Source organism: Pogoniulus pusillus, chromosome 11, assembly GCF_015220805.1.
Source record: "Pogoniulus pusillus isolate bPogPus1 chromosome 11, bPogPus1.pri, whole genome shotgun sequence".
Lineage (NCBI taxonomy): Eukaryota > Metazoa > Chordata > Aves > Piciformes > Lybiidae > Pogoniulus > Pogoniulus pusillus.
Window position 1 is genome coordinate 24819228 of NC_087274.1, and position 15143 is coordinate 24834370.

Below are 15143 nucleotides of genomic sequence, written 5' to 3' on the forward strand. Positions count from 1 at the left end.
ATATAACCATTTGAGTCAATCAAAGATAAAGGTAATGTGAGGAACTTTAAAGGGACATAGAATGGCTTATGTTGGAAGGGACATTGGAAATTATCTACTCCAACCTCTCTGACCATGGGCAGGAGGCCTCTCAAGTAGACTCAGCAGCCCCAGGTTTCATCCAGCCTCCAGTAAGGAAGCATCCACAACTTCTCTGGGAAACCTATTCCAGAGTCTCACCACCTTCAAAATGTAGAATTTCTTCCTAAGATCCAGCCTAAACCTACTGCCCCTCAGCTTAAAACCATTCCCCCTTGTCCTATTGCTAGATACTCTTACAACAGGCCCCTCTCCAGCCTTTCTGTAGGATCACCTCAGGTATTGGAAGCAGCTATAAAGTCCCCCCAGAGTTTCCTCTTCTCTAGGTTGAATAACCCCAGAGAATATAGGAAGCGTAAGTTTGCTAACGGTAATGTGAGGGACTTTAAAGGGACACTGAAAATAGGAAATAAGTTTCTGCACTGCTGATGCATTCAAACTGATGTTAATGAAATAAGTCTTTGGAGGTTACTGCTAATTAAATAAATCTTTGGAGTTTACATCTACCTTCCCCATATCTGTAAGTTATATTTTATTCCAGGAAGATGATCCTGTGTTACTGTGGTTTGAATTCATACTTAGTGGTTGTTCCAAAAATGATGAGTAAACAGACAGTTACAAATAACATAATATATAAAGTAATCCTAAAGTAATTGTGACAGAATGCTGGCATAAGTAATCAGGGATGGCATTGGCTTGTCAATTGCACATCTTCCCACAACCTTGGGGAAAAGCAAAATCCTAACTCCAGCTTTCTAAACAAGGATCAGAATCACAAACTCATGACTACTTCAGTAGATATTCAAGGTGAAGCTCAACAGGGCTCCGGGCAACCTGATCTAGTTAAGGATACTGTTACTGCAGGGGGGGTTGGACTAGAACTTTTGGAGGTCCCTTGCAACCCAGACCATTCTATGATTCTCCATCTTTCTTGCTGAAACATTCTCAAGCAAACAAAGCAAGAGTCACCAGGCCTAAAATAAGCATGATTCTACCCCTAGTGATTAGAGAATTATTTTAATAGGTCATTTAAACTTGAGGGTGTGTGCAAATCTGTTGTGACTCACGTTCACTTTTGCTCTGTCATGCACGGTTGGGGAAGGATGGAACAGAAGTTTAGGACACAAGAGTCCTAAAGTCTGGTTTGCTCACAGCATCAGTTAAGTATTTTTATGCCTGAGAAATACCCACAACTACAAAAGCAATTTCTGATTCAGACTCTTTAGATCCAGGCTGCTGCTGAAGACCTGCTGTGCAGTGTCTAATTTTCTAGCCTTATATGAACATGGTTTATTTGATGCAAATAAAGTATTCTGCTTTCCAAATGACTCTACAAATTAGAGCTTTGCTCAGTTTAGAAGCTCACATGCAAATACTACAAGCATGAAGTGTGTGTGTGTGGTGAAATAAAAAACCCATCCTACAAGGCTTACAAGCCTGTTTTAAAACAAAACACAACTAATTTCACATAATGGTGGTTTCAATGGGTAACAAGAGCCTCATCTACTAGATTGCATAAAACTAGGAACAAAAAAAGGAAGTAACAAGTTAATATTGTATTATTTCCTCTTCTCAAATTACTTTGAGGCTTGCCAAATAGAGATAATTTCCTAGAAAGTGGTTCTATGCAGAAGGAGAAATAATTAACACAAAGAGTACTAAGGCTACTTCCAGAAAGAATGAAATTATCAATACTGGTCAATACATTTCATGAAAAATGTGTGCTGTGAAACAAGCTTGATAGAAGTCATACTGGAGTCAATAATCCACTGCTGTAAAATAATAGCAAAATTATGTTAGAAGAGATAGAGACATAAAAGATGATCTGTCCTATGCCTCACCACTGAAAAGGCCTCAGCTGGTGCACTACATCCCACTTCAGACAGACTAGTTCAAAACAGCTACAGATGAACAAGACTTCATGGGTTTTGCTCTGATGTGACACTGCTTCTAACTGCTGCCACTGCTGTTTGGACTCAGTTTGACTGGACACAGAACTATGCTGATAGGTTTCTAGGGAGTCAGTTCCCAGATCCAAAGAAATCAAAGCTAACATATTCCAAGTGGTAAGTGTCTTCTGACCACGGTTATATATAATGAACTACATGGAAGAGAAATTCAGCATAGTGTTTTCTTTCACAGCCTTGCAGTTCTTGACTTGCCATTGTCTCTTCTCACAGAATCAGTGTTTTTCCCTCTCTACCTTGCAATATTCACAGTTCATGAAAAGCATCCAGCTTTACACTAGCCGTGCCAAAAAATTATTCATGAAAAGATCATCATAACAACAGCTCCAATTCAACTATTTCTAAACCTCTTTGCTTTACTAGGGCTCAAGGTCAAGAAACAAACATTCAAGTGCACTAAAAGTCTGGGCATCAGAGCTCTGAGGGACTGAAGGTCAGCAAGTGCTTATCTTCTGTGACACTTAATCCAAAGAGCCACAAGTGTCTATTCAGATTCAATTCCATCTTTCTTGAGTTCTTATAATCAAGCTCAAGCCTATCTTTTTACATCCCCAGATACAGTGTTCTTGCCCATTGGCAAATTTCAGACATTATCTCAGCTTTTCAGATGACATTTCCATAGATTATTATGCTGCAAAGCCTTCAACTTCTAGTGTTCACAGTCTCTCATGTGGATATTGTCCAACAGTTAATCTCCTCTTACACCCTCTGAGGAACTGGAAATATCAATAGAGTAGCCTGGAGCAGGTTCTAAAAAATGTCTCAAGTCTCTACAAACATGGCTCACACAAAAAAAAGCCAAACCAGCCTCCCTGCCCCCATCAGCCCTTCACCTTTTTGGGATAAAGATAGATACTTCTATCTGTAAAGAAAAAGGAAAAAAATAATCCAGCTTGATTTATGGACAACATAAGCACAAAGACTAATGACTGAAAACCTGAATAAATGCTTAATTTACGACAGAGTTACAACTTCTGCTGTTAATCCAGTCACATACAGACTGATTTCCAGATGCCTCCTGCAGATTAAGACTTCTTTATGTACATTCAGGCTTTACAGTGTCTTGTATTGCCTACAAGGAGAGGCTGAGGGAGCTGGGGTTGTTCAGCCTAGAGAAGAGAAAGCTCAGGGGGGACCTCATTGCTGTCTACAACTACCTGAAGGGAGGCTATAGCCAAATGGGGTTGGTCTCTTCTGCCAGGCAACCAGCAACAGAACAAGGGGACACAGCCTCAAGCTGTGCTGGGTCAGGTTTAGGCTGGATGTTAGGAAAAATTTCTTCACAGAAAGAGTGATTGGCATTGGAATGGGCTGCCCAAGGAGGTGGTGGAGTCACCATCCTTGGAGGTGTTTAAGAGAGGGCTGAATGAGGCACTGAGTGCCATGGGTTAGTTAATCAGAAAGGGTTAAGTGATAGGTTGGACTCCATGATCCTAGAGGTCTTTTCCAACCTGATTAATTCTGTGATTCTGTAAACATTGCTTTCTCTGTGTCTTTTTTCAAGTGTTTGATAAATTGTTGGGCTACAGATAAATTGATAAATTGTTGGGAATACAGATTACTGCTATGCTGGTAGGAACTATGCTGACACAGCATGTACTAAACAGCCTAATAGTCTTTGTGGCTGGGATGTGATCAGTGTGAGTTAGGTCTTCAAATTGTTTGGTGGTATCCTAATAGTTCTTAACTTCCTTTGCTGTTCCTCTTGTACCAAGCCAAGTGATGTCCAAGACTCCTTTTGTTCCTTTTTTTGAAGCTGGCTGCCACTACTCTGCGGTGGTTTTCAGTCTTGCAGTGACATTACAGAGCATTGGTAACATGATCTCATGTTCCATTGCACTATCCATGTCCTGGCAACTTTGTCCTACACTGTATTTCCCCCTTTGTTTTGGAGTAATCTTTATTCTAACCTCACAGCACACAAATTTCAGTGCGTACTCAGGTACACCTGGAAGTGCTTTTGTCTCTTTCCACGGAACAGTTGTATTAGTTAGCATAAGAAAATCTTCTTGCCAGAATTATCTTAAGTAGAGTTTTTGTCTGAAATCTATAAGAATAGGAAATAAAGAGGCCTTGAGGGTCCATATAATGACCACTGACAGGTAACATGACAGCAAAGGATGTGCAGTACTATTAAGACATGCATTAAAATGACTATTTTTTCCTTTATATCTAACTTGATATTAATGCTTAATATTTAATGCGGGGGGGGGGGGAACAAATCAACCTCCTATTAATTATGTTTATGTAGAGCCTACAAGTTTAGATAGGTATAGGATAATAGAAATGTGACAATATGTCAGAGAGGGATCACTTGTGTAGTCTTGGCAACTTTGTACTTTAGTCATTTTTGTTCAGACATACATAGTCCAAAGTGTATATTCCAAATCCTTCACATTTCTTAGGACAGATACCTTGTAATCATAGAATCAGACAGGTTGGAAAGAGACCTCCAACATCATCCAGTCCAACCTAGCACCCAGCCTTGGCCAATCAACCAGACTATGGCACTAAGTGCCTCAGCCAGGCTTTGCTTGAATATCTCCAGGGACGGCAACTCCACCACCTTCCTGGGCAGCCCACTCCAATGCCAGTCACTCTCTCTGCCAACAACTTCCTCCTAACATCCAGCCTAGACCTCCCCCAGCACAACTTGAGACTGTGTCCCCTTGTTCTGTTGCTGGTTGCCTGGCAGAAGAGACCAATCCCCACCTGGCTACAGCCTCCCTTCAGATAGTTGTAGACAGCAATGAGATCTGCCCTGAGCCTCCTCTTCTGCAGGCTGCACACCCCCAGCTCCCTCAGCCTCTCCTCACAGCGCTGTGTTCCAGGCCCCTCACCAGCTTTGTCGCCCTCCTCTGGACACGTTCAGTGTTTTAAAGAAGCTGTAATCACAGCAAAGGCAGTTTAAAGCTAAAGATACAATCTAATCAGGGTATAGAATAGAAATATTTCCTGTGAAAGGCTGGAGGAAGAGGAGGAAAAGGCAGGGACATGAAATACCATGTGACATCCAACATCCAAGCACAAGAATTGAAAAAGAGCAGTTGCTTGAATTGTTCCATTTTGCAAGAATTCTATTTTGCACTGCAGAAGTGCCTCCAGCAGTTACCATCAGTGCTGCTGGTCAGGAAAATGCAGCCCCAGCAGCCTCTAACACATTAGTTGACATACCCATGGCCAAAGGCAGCTAGTTACTCAAACTAGCTGAGGTACTGGAGTAGCTAAGTCATGCCACTATCATTAGTAGATCAAGAGTACTTTAAATGGGTTGCAGGTTTATTATTAACTCCGTTCAGCTTTTGCAGCAAGCAATATTGTAAGTTTAGAAAGTTGATTTTTGGTAATGCTGGCTCTTGCTGCTCTGGCACCTGTCTCTTTATATGTGACACTCCCTCAAGCCAAGCTGCCACAGCACTCTAGTACAGTTCCACATTTGAACCAATACTCAAGAGAATAAAGGGAGTTCACTCACTTCTCTGCACAGAAACCTCTGGGATTGGTCATGGACATTACCAGTCTGGAAGAGATCTTTCTTTGAGAAGCTGTTGCAGCCTCCTCAGCAGGCAATGCCACACGAGATCCTGCAGCAGTCCAGTGTTTGTGTGGTGTCTGCAGGAAGGACACATTGGTATGAAAAAGGAGGAAAGGTGATTGCAAAGTAGTTCTTTTGTTTCTGCTAGGGAGAAATCTTTACCAAGGTCTGAGTTTTCTTTGTCCATTTCATTCCTGTCTCCACTCAAAAAAATATTTGAACAAGCTCATTAGGCTTGAGAGTGTTTTTGTCAGCATAACTGACTGGACAATAATGGAAAAAGTTTTCAAGCTGTGCTGTGAATAGTATGAATCATAGAACCCTGCTATTTCAAGATGGAAAAGACTTCTTAATTCATGTGCTCCATCCTTTTGACCGAAGAGATGACTCTTTGCAAAGTGAGTTCAGATTCCTGGACATTAGGTTGAACCATTTAAACTGCAGCACCTTCAATATACCCTTTCATGGACGAAACTTGAGGAATCAAACATCTTTCTTTTAACATCATCTCCTAAAGGCTTTATTCAGTCAAAAAGCAAATGGGAACCCTACTATCAAAGATTACTATGTCAATAAATAAGAACCAAAGGCTACCAAGAGAAATGAGACATTTGTTTGTCTACACATTCCTGTTGCTGTTTCAGTGCAAAAAAAAAATCAAAAAACAACGTGAAAAGTTTATGAGGAAAACATTAAAACAAAGCACATCTTTTCTTTTTTAGTTTTGTTTGGTAGAACAGAAGGGAAAGGTCTCAAACCCGTGTGCTCTCGGTTCTGCTAAGCAGATGTGCTCAACTCATGAGCTCCCACTTCAAAGATTTTCCTTACAATATTTATTTATATAAATTGGAGAAAGTTTTGAAGCTGCCTTGTACTTCAAGCTACTGCAAAAAAAAAAAAAAAAAAAAAAAAAGAGAGAAGAAAACCCTTTTTTAAACATCACAGGAAAGAGGAGATGAATCATTTTCATTTTTACTAGTTCCAAAATATGTCATAATGACTTTAACAGTGCAAGAATCTCTGGATTACCTCTGGCAAGGGCAGGGGATGGAGGAGGAAAGATGCTGGGTTTTTTCTCTGCATTAGCATCCATGGAATCATCTGGAGTTCATCAAGCACAGGTCTGTTTCTGGTATCAGTATTTTGAAACATGCTTTATATTCAGTATGAGGCTGCTCAATTGGAGCACTTTTTTCCCCCTTCAGCTCAGCCTCATTCACTGAATAAACAGCTAAGACCTTCACAATTTGTTCCCTATAGCTGCCATGTCCATATGACTTGTCCATGCTCAGATTCTGTCTTACAGTTTCTGTTGGTATCAGTAGGCAACAGCATTTTAGATTTCAGTACTCTGTAAAGCAAGGAGACACAAAATTATCAGCAGAAAAACAACAAATTTTGTTTGCCTCATAAAGCCTCTCCCATGAGCTCATAGCCACCAACTCATCCAGGAGAAATGCTGGTATAAAATAAACGTTCAGCCACACCATAGCCCATTTCCCAGCCTACGGAACACAGATTCTGCCTGTCTCTCCTTTGGTGTAGGTGGGGGTCCAGGCTGTTGTCTCTGCAGGATCTCTGAGAAGAGATGATCAATCTCTTATGTTCTTTGATGCAGTGCAGTCTACTAACCTCATTCCATGGTTCTTTTACGTGGGGACACAGCAGCCCCGCTGGTGCACAGCACCCAAGGCAAGGCACCATCTCCCATGCCCCAGGCTGGCTGGAGCTTTTGATTTCTGCCTCTTGCATCTCACTTGAGGTAAAGAGGGTGTATAACATGTCACCTGCAAGACAGAAATGTCCTGAAGAATGCAAGTCTGCTGATGGTGCTGCACATGAGCTGATGACAGCAGGATCTCCTCCACAGTGGAGGAGTTTCAATTCATGTGATCACTCACAAAAATGGTAATTAAACTCAGCTTACCAAGCAATCAACAGTGTCTAAGCACATCACCCCCAGTCACATGCAGGCATCTCATGATCTAGTAAAAAATGCCAATCACATCTTTCTATTTTCCACATTTTCAAAGCCTTGACTGCCTGCAGCCTTCCTCACAGATGTAGCTGTTGCCTTCTCTGACCTCTGCTCTGTGGTCTTTCCCTGTTTATAGAGTCTAGACACTGTGAATGTGAGGATCTTCTTCTTGGATGTTGTTTGATGTACCTTCAACTGTATCCATATTCTCTCTATTTTTATGTCTCTGATCACATTTCTAACCTTAGATGGTGTCACATGTCTTGTCTTCTTCATTTCTGTTTCCCCAGACTATGAGACAAACAGGACTGGGGTGAGACTCAGTGTGTTTGATTCTGTGGAGTATTTTAAGATATGGTTTGTGAGAAGGAAAAAAACAATATCTGAAATACATCTGTTCTTTATCCTTTGCACTCAGACTTGAAGTTTGAATGTAACATTATATTTTGCTGATTATAAAAACCCATGAATTTATTAGTCATTGTAGTGCTGCTAACCTCAAACACTCAAACATTGCAAGTAAACCCCCAAAAGTCCTACAGGGAAGCTTAAAACCATGAAATCTAAAAATATACACATGAGGACATTTCATTTCCTGGGTTAAAGCCTTTAGGGCATATTGAGGTCAGATTTTCCAACTTTTTGTGCAAACAGGAAGACTATAAATAAATCTCTTTTAACAAAGTTTATCTATCTCCTTCCTTTCCTTTCAGAAGCATGGACAATGAGAACTATGCTGGTCACAGTATCACAATAAAAGCTGGCAGTCGGGCCAGTTGCTTGCTGGAAGTGGGGTAGAGTTTGCTGCTTTGGGTGCCTGCTGATGGTTTGTTGAAGATGGTGGTGAAGCAGGCCTTCCTCATTTCCAGTATGCTGGACATTAGGTCACATTCCAAAGGTGGGGAATAAACCCATGGATAGAAATTGCTTCAGGAGAAATTAAAAGAAATACCTCCTGTGATGGTACTTTGATCTGTGGAGATGAGGCTCAACAGTTCAGCCAATTATTAGCAAAAAGCAAATAGATAAGGCTTCTGGGGAAAAAAGGACAGGGAGGGGAAAAGCTGACATGAAATGATAGAATGTCATTTTAGAAGCTTTACTAGGAGAAAATGGAGTCTATATCTCATTTTCCACCACCTTAAGCCTTAGCCATCATCATTTGTTAATCTACTTGGACAGTCAATTTGTACGCCCAGAGTTTTGGGGCAATTTTGCTGTCTCAAGTACAGCTTTCACAAGGTAACCAAATGGCTGCCATACAGTCAAAGAATGGAAATTATTATAAATAGTTTTGGGATATATGGGCACACAACATGATAGCTATGTGGCTTCTGCAGAGCCAGTCTCTCCTGAGTCACTTCAAGAACATCCCCTTGACAGGGAAGAGAGTAGAGGGCATTCTTCAGCTTTCATCATGCTGAATGTGCTGCCATTTCTCTGCCTCAGCACAGAAAGAATATAACAAAAGTGCAGGGTCTTCAGCACAGAGACAGAACCATTTGAAGACTCAGGTCTGCAGAAAGCAGCCAGAAGACATGCCATCCTTCTGGATACCTTGGGACTAATCTGATAAAACACTCTTGGACATCTTCACTCCTCTCAAATGCTACTTTGATTGAATCTCTTTGTTAGGTGGTATCTTGCCTATGCTGCTTCTCTTTGGTAACATCCCAGTCAGAGAATCACCAGGTATACAGGAAACAAGTAGACTGATCTAGAGCCACAAAAATCATTCACAAACTGCAACAATGAAGCACTATAGATCTAAGTCATTTGGCCAAGCTGCATGCACAGCCCTGTATTAGGTGTCCAGACTCTCAAAGTGATGCCAGGGAAGTGCTAGACACCTCAAAATGAGATTTCCATTTTTTTCAGGTCCAACAGAAGCAAATTACTGTTACTCCTCCCTTCATCTCACTGTAACCCCCAGGACAAATGTGATTAGGATTCTCAACCAGCATATGGAAGAGACAGACTCACATTCTCTGCTCTGAGAATATTTCAGACCACATCCTCCAGCTTCTTTGAAGGGCATCTTCAGCATAAGGCAGTTGTGAACCAGCTACATTCTCAGTTCCTTTGGTTGAACACATTCTATTGCATGAGAGTAATCAAACAAATCAAGATGCACTAGAAGAGCAAAAGTGAAAAATAAGAGTAATTCTTCATCCTAGTGTGCATCACAGGAAGAGACCATTGCCAGTTTCCAGTTCCAGTCCCAATGTCAAAGCCTGCTTCTGCATTTTGTCAAGTGCCTGACTCAGGTAAAAGATATTTACCATTACAAATTCACACTGCATTTGCCATACACACAAAGGGTCCATTCAGTTTTCATTCTTTACTCATTTTCCATATAACAAGACAGGCACAAATATAGCAACATGTCACTTCATTCCAGAAACAGCATGGAAAAATACATGGAATTCATCTGCACCTAGCTTGCTTTTGCTATCAGTGAGCCAATATTTGAAAACAGGCAATAATAATATCCATTAATTACTGGCAGAATACATCTCAGTTCCTACAATAAATTCATTCTGACCACAGATATTCTTAAGTTTCTCCCTTCTTTTTTAACCATAGAATCATAGGATGGTCTGGGTTAGAAGGGACCTCCAAAGATCATCTAGTCCAACCCTCTCTGCAGTCAGCAGGGGCATCCTCAACTAGATCAGGTTGTCCAGAGCCCTGTCGAGCCTCACCTTTAATATCTCCAAGAATGGAGCCTCAACTACCTCCCTGGGCAACCTGTAATTTGTTCCACTACCCTCACAGTAAAGAACTTGTTCCCAAACTATCTCTGTGATGGAAATGAAGCTACTATGCAACATGTTAGACTTAAATACAGTGGTTAAAACTTAGATGAGGAACTTGCAAAACACTAAAACTGAGGCAGACATTTCACCAAAGTAAATTTTTACCAAAGAAATTTTATATTCTTCATTTATTGTACTCATGGATACTTTCATAAATATAACTTAGCATTTTAAATATTTAGGGATTTATTCAGTTTTATTTCTAATTCATATTTGGAATATTTAAAAAAATCCAAAACAAACAAACAAACAAAATTAGATTTTTTTTTTCAGACCAAATGAAGTTTTGAATTAGCTGATTAAAGCTGGAAACAGACATTCTGACCTCAGCATAATTAAAATACTCTGCAAGTTATACAGCAAAAGCCTGCTGGCTCTAGGCAGTGCTTGTTAAATGTGTTCTGTTCTTTCCATAAAAAAAAAAACATAACTTAATTTTCAGTATATGGTTTCAATTTGTTCAACTGTCTGTATGAATTACCAGTATTACATTTCATTTTTCCTGGGGAAAAAATATATTTGAATTTCCCATCAGGAACAAGTTGACTTTTTGTTTCAATCTTTTCAGTTCTCTACCCCACCCTGCTCAGTGGCAATACAGTTTTTCCTTTTGCATTTCCAAGTCTATGCCATCCAAACACAGGCTTCTCCTTGCAGCCATTTCTATGTGCAGCAGTGTCTGCTAGGAGCAGTGATAACCCCACCAGCCCTTGCACAAACCCTTATCAAAAGGAGCAAACTGCTGAGGCTTGGATTTCTTGGCTCTGACTCTCTGCTTCATAAAATGTCAGAGTATCTCAAAGACCAGGAGATGAGCAGGTCTTTGCTCATTAGTTTGCCCTCAGTTCCTCACATCCAAATCTCCTCCTTCACCAGGATGCTGGCCCTAAATCTTCAAAATTCTTCAGTAAACCCATTGTCATGAATGAAATCCAAAGCTGCTGAAAGTTAAATGTGTGCCTAAGTGCTTTGCTGGATAACACACTGGAACATTGAGCACTGCAAGGGTCTAAAATCTGGGTAACTTCCTAGAGAATGTGACCTAATTCCTTTTAATCTCTAGAGAAAATGGCCTAATTCCTTCGTGTAACCACACAAGGACCAGCAGAAAGTTCTTCTGTCTGGATCAAGAAGTCTAGGAAGATGTGCATGACTAATGAAATATCATCACCAGTTTTCAAAAGTTAATGAATTAAATTTTAAAGCAAACCAAACCAGAACAAAAAGACACAAGATTCTACGCAATGTCTAGTTAGTGTTAGATCAAAACCAGAAACTTTTAGTAATGGTAAGGCACATTGGTCTAAACTGTGTAAGAAAGTGAATTCAATCTCCAAAGGTTTGGACAGAACTGCTCATGAAGTGAGATGTTTACTTTGGGACTAGGCCCATGCTGCACTCTTTTGCTAAATAAATAAGCACCTTTGGTTTAAGTTTTTTGCCTTAGTCCTCTTGCTGCTCACTTTCCAGACCTGGCTGTGATGTGTCAGCCTGTCATCACAGGGCACATTCATGAAGTGGTGCTGAAGACACCAACCCAAAGCCCTTAGACCACTAATCACCAGTCAGAGGAACAGGCTTTCCTTGTGCTGAAGGACTGTTACTAGCATGAAACCAGGAGCCTTTAATTCAGTTTGCTTTGTTATCAATTGTTTGCATCCTAATCTCAGTTCTATGCTCTGCAACAGGAGTCCAGCACTCCTGACACCTGTGTATATTCAGCACCAGATTTCTAGGCAACAATGTTCTGAAAATGGGAAAAACAGCAAAAAGAGCAAGGCTTCCCATAAAACAATCAACCAACAGCAACAAAAAACCTAACACCTTAATTACCTGAGAAATCACAAGAAAAACCTGGCACATGAGGAAGCACCATCAAGAGATCTGACCCTGCCAGCACAGAGGAGCTGCTTTTCATAGAATCATAGCATGGTTTAGGTTGGAAGAGACCTCAAAGATCATCCAGTTCCAACCTCCCGTCATAGGCAGGGACACCTCCCACCAGAGCAGGTTGCTCAAGGCCTCATCCAACCTAGCCTTGAACACCTCCAGGGAGGGAGCAGCCACAGTCAGCAGGCTGAACTGCCACGTCTCATATATGGTAGTGATTCAAAACCAGGTTACTTCATATATGACCTCTTGAGTTTTAAATGCCCCTTCATAAGGTCTCTACAACTACAAACTCTGCCTCTCTCAGCTACCCAATTTATCAAGCTTTTGCACCTGATCTGCAGATCCTTGTAAGGCTTTCAAAGGACTGAGACAGTCACATCTGTGCATGCTACAAAATGAATCATAAATTGAAAGTGAGGCTTGAGCCATGTTGAAAATTATTGTTACTGACCTATTTCAATCTTTGAAAATTCTCCCCTCACGGGATCTTTTTTTTCCCAATACAAAAGTAATTAAATATATGTTTGCAGCAGTATGAAGTAAATAACTAACTAACCTCTAACGGCCACTGAGACACAAGAACTCTTATCTGAGCTGATTTACTTCTCCCAGGTCAGCTCCCCAGGTACCTTGACAAAGCATCGGTGCTGCATTAGTCAGCTTCTGCCTCTGGACAGCAACTCAGAAAGCAAAGAGCATTATTGCAGCACAGGGAAACATTACAGACTAATGGAAATTCTTTACCCATAAATTAAATACAACAAGCCTAATGTAAACCCCTGGATGCTAGGATTAATCGGATCATGTATTTAATTGTTGAAGAATCTGGACAATAAGGTCAGAAGGCGTTAAAGCCAAACTTAGAGTCAATAATGTACTGGTTGTGCAGAACACGTTCTAGAGATTGGCCACAACTGTTTACTGTTGAGAAATTATTGCCCCAGTAGCTCTGCCAAGACTGAGCAGAGCACAGATTATGTCCTATGGAAGCATAAATTAGAGTAAAGGTTACTAAGATTGATGTCCTGGGATACTGTTCTGACACATACAACAATCATTAATTTGGGTGAGAGCACAGGAGTTGCTGGTGATGTTCGTTGTGTCCTAATCATAAACTGGCCATGTGCTGCTGTTGTGGACGGCTCCTGTTCTCTCACCATCTCACAATCCTCCTTTCAGCAAGGTGTGACAGCACTCAGCCCTGTGTTGGACAAGAGACCTGCCCTACACCAAACTAGCCCTGTGCTGATTGCTGCGATGTTCTGCACAAGTTGCATGGAGAAGGCACCATTCTGATCCCATTCGGCTAGAACTTGTCAACACAAAGATTCTGCACAGGACTTTGTAAACACACAGCAAATGTTCAGATCTGATGGCTAATGCCTTTCCCATCTGTTGGCAGTCTGACCAGCTCTTAGCACAATGTGTAGAGAACAGAACCACCCAGAAACCACCCTGGTAACTTACCAAACAGCTTGTCCACACACAGCTGCTTCACAAATCCTCACGAGCAGTGCTTGATTAACCTGCTTGTAGCTTTCTCTGTATGCAGAAGCCTTCCAGTCTGAGTCTTAAGGAAATCAAGGGAATGAGCACTCAAGGACTGCACTTAGCTTCCATGCCTCCCACTGAACTGTTTTGGTTTTGAAACACCCACAGCAAGATCTTGTATCTGACAGCTGACAACAACTGTAGATATCAAATGCTGAGCACAGGTTGAGGAAAATGTCACAGAGGTGAGGACTGCAAAATGCACCCCACTCTTGTATCCATCTAGAAAACATGTACTTGATGATAAAAAGCTTGAAAAATACCACAATGACTTCCTGAGCTCAATAGCTCCTGCAAGGTGGAGTGAGCTGACAGAGCTCAGTATCATTACAGGAAGCCAGAATACTCACTGGCTTGGAGGTTACTGCTAGCCCACAGCCACCATCTAATCCACATAGCCCATTGGGAAGGTTTTCTCTGCTCCTCTGTCTATAAATACAACATGTTGTGAACTGGCAGAGCAGGTACTTGTTGCCTCTTCAACTCTTTCTTCCCAAAGCACCAGACACCCTGCAAGACATCCATTCTGTAATTGTGTGAAACTCACACTTCCCCCAAAAAACAGGCCTAGAAATATTTACTTTACTTTAAGAAGATACTGTGCTATTTTTTTATAATTAGGTCTTCTGTAATAAAGGAAACAGGAAGCAGGTGAGCAAAGGGCTCAGAAAGCCTAGAAACAAATATGCACAAGTTTTACCTAGGTTGTGAAACCTTTACCCATCCCCTTCCAATTACCACAAAACAACTTTCAATACATTACACAGTGGTGCTTGCTAAAAACTGGAAAGATGTTCTTCAGATCAGCAGAAAAAGATACCAGAAGGTGTAAAACTAACCAGGAGCAGCAGAAAAGGAGAGACATAATATCTAAGCAACCACAGTCAAAGTTCTCACCCAATGTGCATGAAGCTAGTGCTCAAGGGACAGAGGCAAAGCGATGCACAGACAGCTGCCGTTACATGCAGTGGCTTTGGGTGCACATCAGACATATTAGGGAATATGCCAATAAAAGAAGTCTTTTAGATCAACCTTATAAAAGACAGATTATATTGAAAAAGTAGAGATGTGAATGTCAAGTTTAGAACAATGACTTGCTAGTGAAAAGCTAGAAAATGCTAAAAAATAAAAGAATAATCTCAAGGGATCATTTTGAAAGAAAAAAAAAAGCAGCAAAATTTAAACAAAATTCCACTGTGCAAAAAAAAGAAAAGAAAAATGACTTCAGAATAAACCTCAGTTGTTTGCATATTTTAGTCTAACAGTTCTAGCTCTCTCCACCCATGTACTAATGGGCTTTCCAGGTGAAAACACAATCTGCA

The 15143-nt window shown here is 40.9% G+C and overlaps 1 long non-coding RNA gene across 1 annotated transcript; it reads right to left on the bottom strand.

Annotated features, from left to right (window-relative positions):
* Window positions 1-6615: 6615 nt before the first annotated feature.
* On the bottom strand, window positions 6616-13811 carry LOC135179562 (uncharacterized). Its single transcript, XR_010304043.1, has 3 exons — window positions 13738-13811; window positions 9542-9691; window positions 6616-6931 (listed from the first exon to the last, which is right to left on the bottom strand). It is a non-coding gene; the product is annotated as an uncharacterized LOC135179562 (long non-coding RNA).
* Window positions 13812-15143: the final 1332 nt, after the last annotated feature.